Source organism: Syngnathus leptorhynchus, chromosome 10, assembly GCF_054491065.1.
Source record: "Syngnathus leptorhynchus isolate UIUO chromosome 10, UIUO_Slep, whole genome shotgun sequence".
In the NCBI taxonomy this organism is placed as follows: domain Eukaryota; kingdom Metazoa; phylum Chordata; class Actinopteri; order Syngnathiformes; family Syngnathidae; genus Syngnathus; species Syngnathus leptorhynchus.
In genome coordinates, this window is record NC_141204.1 from 13,010,472 (window position 1) to 13,026,463 (window position 15,992).

Here is a 15,992-nt window from a genome sequence, read left to right on the forward strand (position 1 = left end):
GGTGACCAGCCTCAACCAAACGGTCAAACTGAAGGCATGAACCAAGAACTCGAATCAACCCTCAGGAAGTTTACGCCTCCCGTCTCACTCGCAAGGCGGCCGCGATTGTGTGTGATGTGAGTCACCCCGCTCATTCTTTTTTTGAACTTCTGCCCTCTGGGAAGAGGTACAGATGCCTGCGCTCCCGCACCACCAGACTCAGAGACAGCTTCGTGCTCCAAGCTGTCCGGATCCTGAATTCCCTCCCCCCTCCACCCTCTGCTACATGACGTCCTGTTCTTTTGTGCTATGATCTGGCTGTCTGCTATTAGCGCGCTTGCTCCATTTTGCTGCTCTTATTTGTCTATTTATTTATTTTTTGTTTATTTATTTGGGTTATTTGCTTATTACTTATTCGTTGCTCTTGTCTGTTCGTTTTTACTCTTGGTGCTATTTGATGTGAGTGTTGTGTACTGTGTCTAGTCACCGTGGGACGGTGGGAAACGTAATTTCGATCTCTTTGTGTGCCTTGACATGTGAAGAAATTGACAGTAAAGCGGCCTTTGACTTTGACAGATGTTTTACCTCTGATAACCCCTCCGACTGGAATAAGTTTCTGCCATAGATGGAGTACGCCCACAATTCACGTCTTCGTTGACACAGGCCTGTCTCTCTTCGAAGTGTCACTCGGCTATCAACTGTCTGGTCCAACACCATCAAAGCCCCTCAACAAAATCGGAGATACGCTGACCGTGGACGTACTTCATTGGCCCGTTCGAGATCGTGTCCGTCATCAGTCCCTCTGCAGTCCGATTCATCCCACGCTCCATGTCTCCCAGATAAAGCCTGTCCGGTCCAGCACGTCCCTTCCTCCGGCCGAGCCCCCCCTCCTCCCGCCCGGGACTTGGAGAGGCGCCCGGTCTACCTGGTCCAGCAAATTGTGAACTCTCGTCGGCGGGGCCGTGGTTGGCAGTACCTCATCGACTGGGAGGGCTATGGTCCCGAGGACCGGTCTTGGGTGCCCCGTTCCTACATCTGTGACCCTTCCTTGATTTCGGACTATTGGTTGCCGCTCCCGTCTGCCTCTTCTAGGCCACCGGGTGGCGGCCGTTGAAAGGGGGGAGGGGTCAGGGTCCCGGAGTTTTCCTTTTTGTTCACAGGGAGAAACCGTGAGCAGGGTGGCGGAGGACCCACAGGTGTGGCTCATCAGCCTCGTTCTTAAGGAGCGTGCTGCCAGCAACGCGTTGTGTCTGCCTATGTAGATCACCTCCACAGCTGTGGCTCTCCCATCTTGACCTCACCTTGCTTGTCCACGCCACATCTCCTGATCCTCCGGTCTGCCGTTCGATACAGTTCCGCCGAATTCTCTGACCTTTCTCTTGATGCATTCTAGCTCTTCGATTTCCTCACAGACCTTCGACAAGATCCACCCTGTTCTGGCCGTACTCCACATGCTCCATCATCGCAGCTCCAACTCCGTACTCCTGGCTCAGACCATCCTGCTCCATTGCTACAGTATTCTCCTCCAATAAATACTTCAAATTCATCTTGGACTTATGATTTGGTTTCTGCATGTGGGTCAAAACTATTGCTAAAACCATGACACCTGAGTTGGTCATCCTTTACTGATGACCTCCTGCTTCAACTGAAAATCCATAGCTGAAAATCTTGTAGATATGTAATCCTTTATTGTAAAACGAAATGTAAAAACGAAAAAAAAAACCAGAATGTAAAACGAAATAAATGGACGACTGCTCCTCAGTTGCTCACTGTAAATTTGTATTGGAGATCTCTTATTCTACATGTGGGCGCATGAAGCATCCCAGGATCATTAGCACCCCCTTCCATAAGGCTGGAAAACCTTTTTTTCTTTGCCTCCATAAGGTCTCTTTTCAAACCCGTTTTGTTCATCTAAAGAAACACGATGTTACAGACAGATGACAAAGAACACGAGATATTATATACATCAGCTTAACTATGGAAATTAGTTAATATAGCCACAGTGTTTGAACACTAACAGCGACATAGAGACAGACAGCAGTTCAGTCTAACTGCATAGCCTGACAGCAAAGGCAGCCATGTGAGGCAAGGCAGGAAGTTGCCTCCTCTGAGCGAATCGTCTTCATTTAAACTACTGAAATTAAAAGGAAAATTACTTTATTTAAAAAATCCAATTGAATTAGTTTTTTCCCCTTTTCATGATGGCAGGGGAGGCACGGCCTCACTTGCCTCCTCTGACCGCACGTCACTGCTTCCACATAATTGATCCGATTCAACCCATTCCAATTTCAACATATTCCAAATGTTCATGTGCTTCCATTTTCTTTTAATTGAAAAGTTTATTAACTATTATTTATTAAATTTCCCAATTTCACAAATAGGGCGGCTCGGTGGGGCAGTGGGTAGCACGTCCGCCTCACAGTTAGGAGGGTGCGGGTCGATTCCACCTCTGGCCCTCCCTGTGTGGAGTTTGCATGTTCTCCCCGTGTCCGCGTGGGTTTTCTCCGGGCACTCCGGTTTCCTCCCACATCCTGAAAACATGCTTGATAGGCCGATTGAGCACTCCAAATTGTCCCTAGGTGTGAGTGCGAGTGCGAATGGTTGTTCGTCTCTGTGTGCCCTGCGATTGGTTGGCAACTACTTCAGAGTGTCCCCCGCTTACTGCCCGATGACGGCTGGGATAGGCTCCAGCACGCCCGCGACCCACGTGGGGACTAAGCAGTTCAGAAAATGGATGGATGGGATTTCACAAATATTCAGCCAAAATTTCCCCATTCATTCTTCATGGCACATTCAACATTTTACGTTTACATTCTTCCCATTTGGAATTCACATCCTTCACCTTATTCAATTCACATTGGGGAGGATTCTCATCATTCCCAAAATTGCCACGTTTCAAAAATTTCACCTTTAAATTTTACGTAAAATTTTACAAAATTTCGTTTTTCTGCTGCTATTCAGTGTATGCCTACTTATTCCAAGAAGTTCCCCTTACCAAGAATTCTACATTCTCCCCATTATCAGACCCACAGGGGTATTTGGACTCATTCCGTTTTTCCTCTCTAACTTCTACATTTTGCGATCGATTCAACGTGTTCCAACTTTTAACTTTTCACCTTATGCTTACCCCCACTTCAACAGTGCAGCGGCCATCTTGGAGAGAACCAGAAGTGCCGCAAAATCAACAGGAAGTGAACTGGAAATGCAGCAAAACAAACACTAAGTGCCCCAGAATGAACAAGAATTTAACAGGAACTTAACTTACAGGAAGTGAACCGGAAGTGCCCCAAATTTAACCGAAAGTACCCCTAACAAACCAGAAGTGCCCAAAATTGAATCGGAAGTGTCCTAAATGGAATGGGAATTACTTCCAATGGAACTGGAAGTGCCCTAAATTGAATCGGAAGTGGCCCAAACAAACTGGAAGTGCCCTAATTAGATCAAAAGTGCTCCAAACAAAATGGAAGTGCCTTAAATTGAACTGAAACTGCCCCATATTGAACTGGAAGTGCCCCAATCAAACGAGAAGTGCCCTGAATTGAACTGGAAGTGCCCCAATTATCAAAATATCACATTTTCACCTTTAAAATTCCCCAAAGTTAAGTTTTTTCCTTCTACATTTTTTGACATATTCAACCAATTGCAACTTTAAACATCATCTTAAATCTACCTATTCCAAAACATGCGACTTACCAAAATTTCCACATTTTCAATTTTGAAATTTAAAATTTTGCAAGACAGTAATCCCTTGTTTATTGCGGATAATTGGTTCCAAGACCAAGCAATAGGTGAAAATCCGCGTAGTAGTGTCACTTTCTCATTTTTTATCAAACATAATTTTTTTTCTGTATCAATAAATGTATATTAAATTATATAAGTGCATACATTATCATTAAAACATTAAATAATAGTTTCAAAAATGTAAATACTATATTAATAGCAGAGATGGGACCAAGTCACACATGTGCAAGTCTCAAGTAAGTCTTAACCTTAAAGTCTCAAATAAGTCCCAAGTAATTTTTTTCTTGGGCAAGTCAAGTCACAGATTATGTCAAATCCAAGTCAAGTCACCTTATTATTGCAATTTTACCCGCAGAATCTGTTTTAGTAACGTGAATCGACAAGACATAAGTAATTTTAAGTAACCATCATTGTCCAATGTGTCTAACCTGTTTAAAAAATATGACAATTATTTGGATTTGCATTGTAATTACTGATATTCAGTAAAATACACCATGAAATCAAACAAAAATGACCTCATATGATAATTTATTGGTATCTCAATCTAAACAAATTAACGTCTGCCGACAGTGTCTGACACATTTGAGTTGCAAATACTGGGCATAAGGGCTCTTCAAATGACGGACAAAATTTTAAGATGTCGTCTGGTTATCTGAAATGTTTCTGTTGTATATCTTGCCCTGTCCTGTCCGTCTTTTGCCGTCATAAAGGTAATCACGATGAATGAAGGTGATGACCCGCTCCCGCTGCCATGTTTGTACATGTCTGATATAAAGGGGCGTGATTCTCCAATAAACACGTTAGGTATGTAGAGAGGGCATGACTGATTGATTGACAGTGTAGTAATCCAATCATGACAACGCCATTCTCAGCCTGCTCTCCTACCGTCAATATTATTTTTTAAAATGTATTATTAATTTTATATTCATCGATCCAGCCATCCATCTCCCTCCGCTTATCCGGGGTCGGGTCGCGGGGGCAGCAGCTTTAGGAGGGACTCCCAGACTTCCCTCTCCCCAGCCACTTCATCCAGCTCATCCCGGGGGATCCCAAGGTGTTCCCAGGCCAGCTCAGAGACATAGTCTCTCCAGCGCATCCTGGGTCATCCCTGGGGTCTCCTACCGGTGGGACATGCCCAGAACACCTCCCCAGGGAGGGTTCCAGGAAGCATCCTGATGAGATGCCTGAGCCACCTCATCTGGATCCTCTCCATGTGGAGAAGCAGCGGCTCTACTCCGAGACTCTTCCGAATGACTGAGCTCCTCACCCTATCTCTAAGGGAGAGCCCGGACTCCCTGCAGAGGAAACTCATTTCGGCCGCTTGTATCCTGGATCTCGTTCTTTCGGTCACGACCCATAGCTCGTGACCATAGGTGAGGGTAGGAGCATAGATCCACCCTTTTTCCGACCGAGGACCATGGACTCTGATTTGGAGGTGCTGACCCTCATCCCGACCGCTTCACACTCGGCTGCGAACTGCTCCAGTGAGAGGTGGAGATCACGGCCTGAAGAAGCCAACAGCACCACGTCATCTGCAAAAAGCTGAGACGCGATGCTGAGGTCCCCAAACCGGACCCCCTCAACGCCTCGGCTGCGCCTAGAAATTCTGTCCATAAAAATTATTAACAGAATTGGTGACAAAAGGCAGCCTTGGCGGAGTCCAACCCTCATTGGGAACGAATCCGACTTACTGCCGGAAATGCGGACCAAACTCTGGCATCGGTGATACAGGGACCGAATCGCCCTTATCAGTTGGCTCAGCACCCCGTACTCCCGAAGCACTCTCCACAGAATCTCCCGAGGGACGCGGTCGAACGCCTTCTCCAAGTCCACAAAACACATGAGGAATGCTTGGGCGAACTCCCATGCACCCTCAAGGATCCTGCCGAGGGTGTAGAGCTGGTCCACTGTTCCACGGCCAGGACGAAAGCCACACTGCTCCTCTTGAATCCGAGGTTCGACCTCCGGACAGACCCTCCTCTCCAGCACCCCTGAATAGACCTTACCAGTGAGGCTGAGGAGTGTGATTCCCCTGTAATTGGAACACACCCTCCGGTCCCCCTTCTTAAAGAGGGGAACCACCACCCCAGTCTGCCAATCCAGAGGCACCGTCCCCAATGTCCACGCAATGTTGTAGAGGCGTGTCAGCCATGACAGCCCCACAACATCCAGAGCCTTTAAGAACTCCGGGCGCATCTCATCCACCCCCAGGGCCCTGCCATCGAGGAGTTTTTAACGACCTCAGTGACTTCGATCCCAGAGATTGGAAAGTCCGCCTCAGAGTCTCCAGGCCCTGCTTCCACAATGGAAGGCGTGTCGGTGGAATTCAGGAGGGCTTCGAAGTATTCTCCCCACGACGTCCCGAGTCGAGGTCAGCAGCATGCCATCTCCACTGTAAACAGTGTTGACTGTGCACTGCTTCCCCCTCCTGAGACGCCGGATGGTGGACTGGAATTTCTCTGCCTCACACACCAGCTCGGGCTCCTTTCCAGACAGAGAGGTGACATTCCATGTCCCTAGAGCCAGCCTCTGCACCCAGGGATCGGACTGCCAAGGTCCTCGCCTTTGGCCGCTGCCCAGCTCACTTTGCACCCGACCTCTTTGGCCCCTCCCACAGGTGGTGAGCCCATGGGAAGGGGGACTTACGTTTTCTGTTCGGGTTATGCCTGGTCGGGCCCCATGGGCCTTCGAGCCCCACCTCCAGGCCTGGCTCCAGAGGGGGGCCCCGGTGACCCGCGTCCGGGCGAGGGAAAACCAGTTCCATTTGTCTTTTTCATCATGTGGGGTCTTCTGAGCCGTGCTTTGTCTGGCCCCTCACCTAGGACCCTTTTGCCATGGGCGACCCTACCAGGCGCATGAAGCCCCAGACAACATGGCTGCTAGGATCATAGGGGCACGCAAACCCCTCCACCATGATAAAGTGACGACTCACTCAATTTTATATTCAAACTGAAAACATACACTGAAGTCAATCAAGTCATCGTATCTCAAGTCAAGTCCAGAGTCTTTAACTTCCAAGTCCAAGTCGAGTCTCAAGTTGTTGTTTTTTTGTCGTCAAGTCACAAGTCATCAAAATAGCAAGTCAACTCGAGTCCAAGTCACAGTGACTCGAGTCCCCATCTCTGATTAATAGAAAAAAATGACATACAGAAAATAATGTATAAATGATATAAATATGATGTGTGTGTGTGTGTGTAACATATGTAGATGTAGCTAAAGCAGGGATGGCCAACCAGTCAGAGACTAAGAGCCACATTTTTTACTGTTACCTCAAAGAGCCACATCATACACATGAGCACACATGAACATCACCGTCCACACACAAACGCGCGCGCGCGCGCACACACAATCACACAACCCTTCACACGCTTCATTCAATAATCACACACACAAGAATCACATACACACACCCAAAGACTCACCCATGTACAGTACACACATCTGCGTTCACATTCTTACGATCAAACGTGTGCCTATACCCTTTTGCCAGTTTGCCTGTATGCCCCTATGAGCCACAGTGCCTGTTAATTTTTTGCCAATGATTCAGTAAGGCAATCAAAACTGAACCACGTCTTCCCTCCTGTGTTCTGACCGACACCCAGGGACCAAAAGAGCATAACCAGCTGAGCCAACCCCATATACAGTCCCTTATAATAGCGGTAGCAGTTTGCATTATTTTATAGCAGTGTTTTTCCTTATTCAGATTTGTTTCAAGACTACGGTTACAGTTAGACTTCAATTTGATGGTTATGCAGTTATTGCAATTTTGTTGTTTTATCACAGTAGATTGGGGTATTTACATTTCAAAAACAAGAAGCCATTCATTTCAAAATGTGATTGCACTTTAGTTTACATATTTAAATGTTCAGATATTAAGATGTGATAGACAGTTTTTGCATGATTTGAATGAGACAATATAACATGCTTTTTCTCTTGAATATATTATGATAATCATTTGTTTCAGATGTACTGTAATTATTTTTTGTATCAAGATGAAATTTGGTGTTCAAAAAGTCTCTTTTCAAATTTGAGTCTTGAAAAAGAGGCGGTTGTCTTATAATCAGGGTTGTCTTATATTCGGGCCAATACGGAACTTTTTTGACCCACTGTATGTACATGTAAATGTCAATGTAATCGATTACCGTAATTTTCGGATTATAAATCGCGTTTTTTTTCATAGTTTGGGGGGGGGGCGACTTATACTCAGGAGCGACTTATATGTGTTTTTTTTTTTTCAAAAAAATTACTTGATCATTAACACATTACTTACTAGTACAGTTGATCACCTCACATATTATTTAAATACACTGAAAAAACGAATAAAGCAATTCACACTTTAAAGCACAATATTCAAGTTCATGAAACAAATAAACAAAACAAAAAAAAACAACTGAAGAAGAAATATAGTTATTTCTGAACTAAACTGAACGAGGGTGATTTAAATTTCACCATTGGCCGTGATGCAACAACTGGGAGGGGAAAGCGCTGTTTTTTTGAGTTTTTAAAAAGCACAGGTCTGGTGAAGAGAATATAGTGTGGTGATGTAAAAAAAAAAAAACAATAAAAAAAAAACAGTAGAGGCAGCAATGCAATTTAGGATGCAAGCTCTGCTTGTGATGGACAGCATGTGAGCACACATCACGCCAGACATACAAATCACGAGTCCGACAGCGCGCGTACGCGGCATTGTTTACATGATCGATGATCGATGTATTTTATGATTTGGAGTGACAGATGGTTTGGTAATATTGTTGCTATATGATAGTTATTTGAAATATACTTTATATATCGTTACATGGGTCTGTGGAATAATTACACATGCAAATCACGAGTCCGACGGCGCGCGTATGCGGCATTGTTTACACGATCAATGATCGATGGATTTTATGATTTGGAGTGACAGATGGTTTGGTAATATTGTTGCTATATGATAGTTATTTGAAATATACTTTTTATATCGTTATATGGGTCTGTGGAATAATTAGACATGCAAATCACGAGTCCGACGGCGCGCGTACGAGGCATTGTTTACACGATCGATGATCAATGTATTTTATGATTTGGAGTGACAGGTGGTTTGGTAATATTGTTGCTATATGATAGTTATTTGAAATATACTTTATATATCGTTATATGGGTCTGTGGAATAATTAGACATGCAAATCACGAGTCCGACGGCGCGTGTACGCGGCATTGTTTACACGATCGATGAACGATGTATTTTATAATTTGGAGTGACACAGATGGTTTGATAAACGTGTTATTTATGTAATAATCATTTGAATAACTCTGAATGTTACGTTAGGCCCGTTCTCAGCCTCTCGTTTGTGTATGTCACGGTAGCATACCGTATCGTTTAGCCTGTTGTTGCTGGTTCGTGTCTGTTTTTGGTGTTGGATTTTGACAAATACATTTGCCCCAAAAGTGCGACTTATACTCCGGTGCGACTTATATATGGGGTTTTTTTCACGTTATTGTGCATTTTATGGGTTGTGCGACTTATACTCCGGAGCGACTAATAGTCCGAAAATTACGGTATTTAAAATATCATACATACGACTAATACTTTGAGGACCAAGTGATTCTGAAGACTTAGATGAAGACTCAAGCCTGTGGTTTTCTAGAAAAAAACACACAGGGAAGAGATTTGAATACATTTCCTGTTACTACATTTCCATGACATTTTTTCTCTGAACAATTCAATCATGGGCCAAAATTACATTTTCATGAGGCAGCCCTGTTTTTTTCTATCAAAATGGATGTAGAATTATCTAAAGCTTACAGTTCTGTTTTATCATGATATTGATGTCATGGGAAGCTCACAGTATTGCAGTAAGATGCACGGTATGGCAGGAATATCCACGTGGTCTGCGTTTTCCCACAGGTTTACATATTGATGGGATGGGGTCGAAATATAAAAAGTCCTGCCTAGCTACAAAAACAAATATGCTCAAACTTCATTTAATAAAGCAAATAAGCAGACAAGTATATTCACATACTAAATCAACAAAAGAAACATTTTAAGCATATAATTATATCTACACACCAAATCAATAAAGAAGACATAACTAGACATTTTTGCTATATGGTAAGGACAAAAGTGATCATGATCTGATATGTATTTCTATGCACTTTGAAATAACAAATGTTTTTTGATATATTGCCTGAATAGCATAATGACCCGTAAGGAACTATCTAATGCATGCCTGATGTTATTCTAAAATCACTGCTCAAGGTGTCTAAGAATGTTCTTTACTTGATTATATCTCATGTTTTGATTAATGCTTGATGTGACGTCATATTTTGAGTAATGCTAGACGCCAGTCTTGGATTACAACTGAAGGTTCTGGACAGAAGGAAAATGTTTTGATTAATAACGAAAAGATATGGTTGGAAGCATGATTAAACTAAGAATGTGACGAAGTAAGCTAGTACATGAAGTGTCAAAAGAACAAACAAACAAATGCATGGTAAGTGGTGAGTAAGAACTTTGCATTGTCAGGGAACATTAACGAATTGATGATGTCACACCCAAAACTTCACATAAACCCGTACAAAATAACAAAATTGGAAGGATGATGAATGGATGAGGTGCGACAGTGGGTGAAGTGGGTCTATGGGCAAGAATGGAGGAGAATGTTTCCAGGAAGGTCACTTGGAGATAAAACCAACAGGTGCCAGAGGGAGAACGCCAGGAGGGAGACAGCCATGAACCCGGCCAAAGGTGATCGCCAAGGCCGAAAGACGGAATGTATAAAAAAACAGCCCCCACACACATCGAATCGCCCATAATCAGCACCCAACCCCACGGAACAAGCTCTCACCAAACTTGCCCCACCCCCATAGACTCATCAAACTTGGCCCACACCGGTATGTGCAACTGAATATAAGCTGACTAAAGAACCTTGAACGTTGCGATTTCTGAATGGAGACTTTCTGCTCTTGAGCATTGTCGCACGAAAGGCCCAGCGCTGCATTGTAAATTTCCTGAAAACCGAGCTTTCTTAACAAGAATTGTGATTGATCTCAACCAATCTCTGTAGGTCTATATTTTGTTTCGGTGTCTTAGCCTTTTCCTAAAACTGAAGAAATAAAACGAGCAGACAGTGAGTAAATTGGATAACAGGTGATTGACTATGGCTTTTGCCGTGAGGCGCGGATAGCGCGGTTCCCAAATTGTGGATCAAATCCAACAATATAAACATATATTGTATCGTCAAATATATTTTCCAATGCATTTTTTCCCTGTTTATATTCATATACCTTCATAAGTCCATTAATAATGTTAATCTTACAATATCAATAGTGTCAGAGAGAGGGAAAGGGCATCTTTTGTCGAACTCATTTTGAGAGTTTGATAGTGTACAGAAATCAATCATTTCACTTTGAGTTCCAGACCTTTTATCAGCCTTGATTGTCAACTGTCAATCAAAATGATGGCGTCAGTTCCGCCCGACACACCTGTCCTTTTGCTGGACGATGTTTCTAGTCCTGGGACTTCTATCAAAATTGATGGATTGATGGCTAGTAATCAACTGTGTTGATAAGGAGTCATCACGCTCACTTAATTCAAGGTTGTCAATTAAAATGCTGCGATTATTTTGTTTGGTTGTCCCGCCCCAAAGGATGTGATGTAATAGATAAAAATACGCAATAAAAAAATGGAGAAAACTGAACAGAGTAAAAAATAGCCCCCAAACAGATAAAATTATCTCTGCAATACCTGGAGGGATAGATTACACTTTGCTACAATCTTGGAGACTCCAAGTACACAATAAAATGAATATACTGTATTTTCCAGATTATAAATTTTCATTTTTTTTCATAGTCTGGTTGGGGACTAAGATTTATAATCAGGAGCGATTTATATGTGAAATTTAGTAACACATTATGACTTGATCATTAACACATTACTTACTCACGAGTATAGTTGATCACTTCACATGTTATTTCCACTTTAAACCGCATGAGGTCACGCTAGGCCTGTGGAATAATTGGAACCGCAACTGACAATGAGTCTGAATCCATTCACTGACTTCCAGAGTCAGGAGGTGTTTATAACACAGAGGACAGATATTGACACAGAGGACGAAAATTTCGATGGATTTAATGATTTGAAGTGACACGGATGGTTCAATAAACTTGTTATTTATGTTATAGTTATTTGATATACAGTTTATTTAGTATAGTAACGTGTATATTGTCAGAGTTCAGTAGTTTCCGATTGCCAAGGGGGGCCGTGAAGGCAGCAGGGGGAGGAGACGGAAAGAGGCGCTTTGAGGCTACACACTGTGTGTTGGCTCATATGTTGGACTCTTGTTTTGTGAAATAAAGAGCCAGTTACCGAACCCATGACTTGTCTGGTACTTGGGTAACGCTACAATGTAGTTATATAGATCTGTGGAATAATTGGAGCCGCAACTGACGACGAGTCTGACGTCAGTGCCGCATGTACTTCCGAAGTCAGCAGCGTTATGTTGGTTGTATTTTATTAAGTGACACAAAGGACGAAGATACCGATGGATTTAATGATTTGGAGTGATACGACTGGTTCGATAAAATTGTTATTTATGTTATAGTTATTTGAGATATAGTTTATATATTGTTACATAGGCCTATGGAATAATTTGAACTGCAACTTACAATGAGTCCGACATCAGCACCGCATGCACTTCCAAGGACAGAAGCGGCGTTGCTTACTCAAAGGAGAAAGATTTTGATGGATTTAATTTGGAGTCACACGGATGGATTGATAAACATGTTGTTTATGTTATAGTTATTTGAATAACTGTTAATGTTACATCACGTACATTCTCAGCTCCTGGTTTGTGTTTGTCACTTTAGCATACCATATTGTTTAGCCCAGGGGTCGGCAACCAAAAATGTTCAAAGAGCCATATTGCCCCCCCCCCCCCCCCCACAAAAAAAAACCATACCTGTCTGGAGCCGCAAAAATCTAAAAGCTTTTTAAAAGGCAACATAAGACTGTCAATACATGAGCTGTATGCCTACTATTAAAATAATTAAGTAGGGTACAAATACAAAGCAACAAAGCGACGCAAAACGTTTCTGTCATAGTCACAAACTTTTGTGACCCTCTCATACTCGGTGTGCCGTCTGTAGCAACTGAAATCAAGTGGCCAGTGTGTATCTCTGTCATTTAAACACTGTAGCACAGCCTCCCAGATGTCCTCCCCCCGTGTTTGGCCTTTTGATGTAATCATTTTCTTCTTGCGGCCCATTAGAGTTCACGTACCTGCATAGCAGAGCTGTCCGTTCGATATCAGTCACGTCACACAACTCATCACAGGAAATTGAGAAAGCTGGAGCTAAATTGATGTCCTTGATTTGCTGATGTTTCAAAATATTGTTTGCCATTCCACTGACCATTTCCTTCACTGTTTTTGCAGAGAGAGGCATGTCTTTAATTTTCTGAATGATCTCGGTTTTGTTTTTGAAGCCCGAAAATAGGCACTCTGATATTTTAACGAATGAATCCTTCATGTACCCGCCATAGGTGAATGTTTTTCCGCTCTTTATTATCTCCCGGGCTGCAACAAAACTTGCAGCAGTCGTAGAGTTTGGAGATGCAATCCACTTCTTGAAACTGTTTTTTTGTTCCTCAAATTGCACCTTTCCTTTCTGTTCCAACTGGGTGATCAGTAGCAAATTTAGCATGCTTTAGCTGAAAATGTCACTCCAAATTGCTCTTCTTGTTATATTGGACAACTTCTCATTGCAAATCAAACATTCAGGCAATCCTTCAGCACTGGCAATGAAAGCAAATAGTTGAGTCCATTCTTTCTTAAACCCTCTATTTTCATCAACAATCTTTCTCTTTTTGCCTTTTGAATCCATGGCCCGTCACTCACACACCTGTTTGTTTACAACTCGCCTGTGCTGTGTCGCTTGCTACAACGCAATTTTGCGCCATTCCGAAATTCGGTATTTATAATATATTTACAACTACATACATTTTCTACAGCATAAGAATGTTTGTGTCATGATTACCATCTAAAAACCATATTTAAAAAATATATATATATATATTTTTCCATTTTCACGCATTTTTGCAAGAGGGAGCCGCTAGGGGTGTGCTAGCTCTGGAGTCGCGGGTTGCCGACCCCTGGTTTAGCCTGTTGTTGCCTGTTCATGTCTGTTCTTGGTGTTGAATTTTGTCAGATAAAGTTCTCCCAAAAATGCGACTTGTACTCCGGTGTGACTTATACATGTTTTTTTCTCCTTTATTATGGATTTTATGGCTGGTGCGACTTGTACTTCATAACGACGTAAATTACGGTAAAAGCAAAAAAAGTGGATTTTCCATTATGTCTCTAAGATGCAAATCAACTGCCAAAGATTTGAGAAAACGCAAAGCTACCAGGCACCCATTATCCTTCAGTGCTACCATATCACGGAACTTCAATCTACCCAGTGCCCAGAAATGTAAAGGTGTTTAGTGCTCAGAGACATGGCCAAGGTATGGAAAGCTGACACCTGATGACCACTGAACAAGACATGTTAAAACATCAAGACTGGGTCAGGGAATATCAGTAGACAGATTTTACAAAGATTGGGACTGATGAGATCAGAGTGACTCCAGATGGACCAGCTGGACCCGTGGCTGGATCAGTAACGGCCACAGAGCTCTTCAAATCAGACACTAGCAAGGTGAATTGGGGTATTGGTATGGGATGGTATTATTTAAGATGACCTGGTTGGACCTTTTCGAGTTAAATGTGGACTCAAAGTAACTCTAAAATCAAAACAAAACTTAGTTCAAATTGACCAACTGACAGATTTTAGAAGACACTTTCTTCAAGAAGTGGTACAGGTGAAAAGTTGCATCTTTCAAGAAGACCATCATTTTTTATGTAGGAAAATATTCCATTCCATGCATCTGTCTCCACTTGGTAGCTTGCCAGTAAAGGCCTTAAAGATCTAGAAGAAAGACTTGTTCACCTGACCTATTGAGAATTTGTAGCCCCTTCCTAAACGGGTGATTTACTCTGAAGGAAAACAGTACATCTCGCTGAACAACAAGAAACTGGTTACTGTTGCACAAAACATTATTCATTAACAGATCAAGAAGCTCACAGACTCCATGAATGGAAGTTGTGTACATGTTATTAAAAAGAAGGGTTGCTATATTGGTCACTCATTTTCTCTTAAATGTTAATTTGTCAAGTTTTTTATTATTATTCTCACTTTAACAAATGCAAATAAGTGAGATGGGAACATTTCCATTTTTCCTTTACTTGCATAATAATTCTGCACACTAATAGTTGCCTAGTAATTGTGCACACTTAAATTTCCCTGGACAGCCAAAATCTCACTTCTGCTCTTAAGTGTTCAAGTTTAACATTAGTTAACATTTTGATTGATCGAGAGCACTGTAGTTGTTCAAAAACAAAATTAATCCTCAAATATACAATTTGCCTAATAATTCTGCACACAGTATGTAGGCAAAAAGGTAATTTGCTCTTGATTTTAAAACTAGAATTAGTATATATACTGTGTAACTTACTTCAGACAGCATACTAACCTCAATTGCACTTTGTCTTCGATTCTGTGGAAAGTCTTAAACATCCAGAAATTTAACATTTGAAAGATGCCGGAAAAATCTGTGATCCGTTTGGATGAACAAAACACACAATTTCTCTTCTGAACAGTTTGGCAGTGAGTGAGATGTGACACATTTTGTGTTTGTGTGCCTGAATGTGTTGCAACGTTTAGGAGATTATTTAGAAGATGCCATAATTTTCTGTGCCTGTTCTCTGACGATAAGCCTGTTTACGAGGTGATGCTCAAACCTTAGTCACTCTTCATCTACTAAAAACACTCATGTTTAACACTCCCACATTACAAAAGACATGCTCTGCATACTTTTAATATTTCTGCCCACATAGCATAATTGCCTAAGTTATATGTCAATGTTTTTGGAAAACAAGAATAAAAAACGTTTTTAGAATGCGCACTGGTATCTTTATTGGGTCTTTTTGCTTTTGCTTACCCAACCTTGATGAAGTTTTTGTCAGTGTCGATATAACAATACCAATGTGTTTTTTCTTGTTTTCTAAAAACAAACCCGACGAAGGGCGATTATGCTACACAGCACGCGATACAGTAAAAAAATATTTTGATCTTATTACTTTCTTGATAACACTACATAAAATTTAAACCTGCATTTCCCAACGGTTTACTGATCTAAAACAAGTATTTTTTTGTAAAGTGGATGAATGCATTGCAACGTTTAGGAGATTAAACCTAAT

General features: G+C 42.0%; 1 protein-coding gene across 9 annotated transcripts in view; it reads right to left on the reverse strand.

The window, feature by feature from the left end:
* The window catches only part of LOC147050538 (uncharacterized), a 60,079-nt gene extending 44,656 nt beyond the window's left edge, over positions 1-15,423 (reverse strand). For 5 of the 9 annotated variants that reach the window (XM_085922810.1, XM_085922805.1, XM_085922802.1 and 2 more), the window contains exon 1: positions 15,266-15,423. The gene's annotated coding sequence lies outside the window, so the exon portion shown is untranslated. Of the gene's footprint in view, positions 1-3,095; positions 3,176-9,277; positions 9,341-15,265 lie in introns of all 9 variants that reach the window. The other 4 variants (XM_085922804.1, XM_085922806.1, XM_085922807.1 and 1 more) reach the window with 4 other exon arrangements.
* Positions 15,424-15,992: the final 569 nt, after the last annotated feature.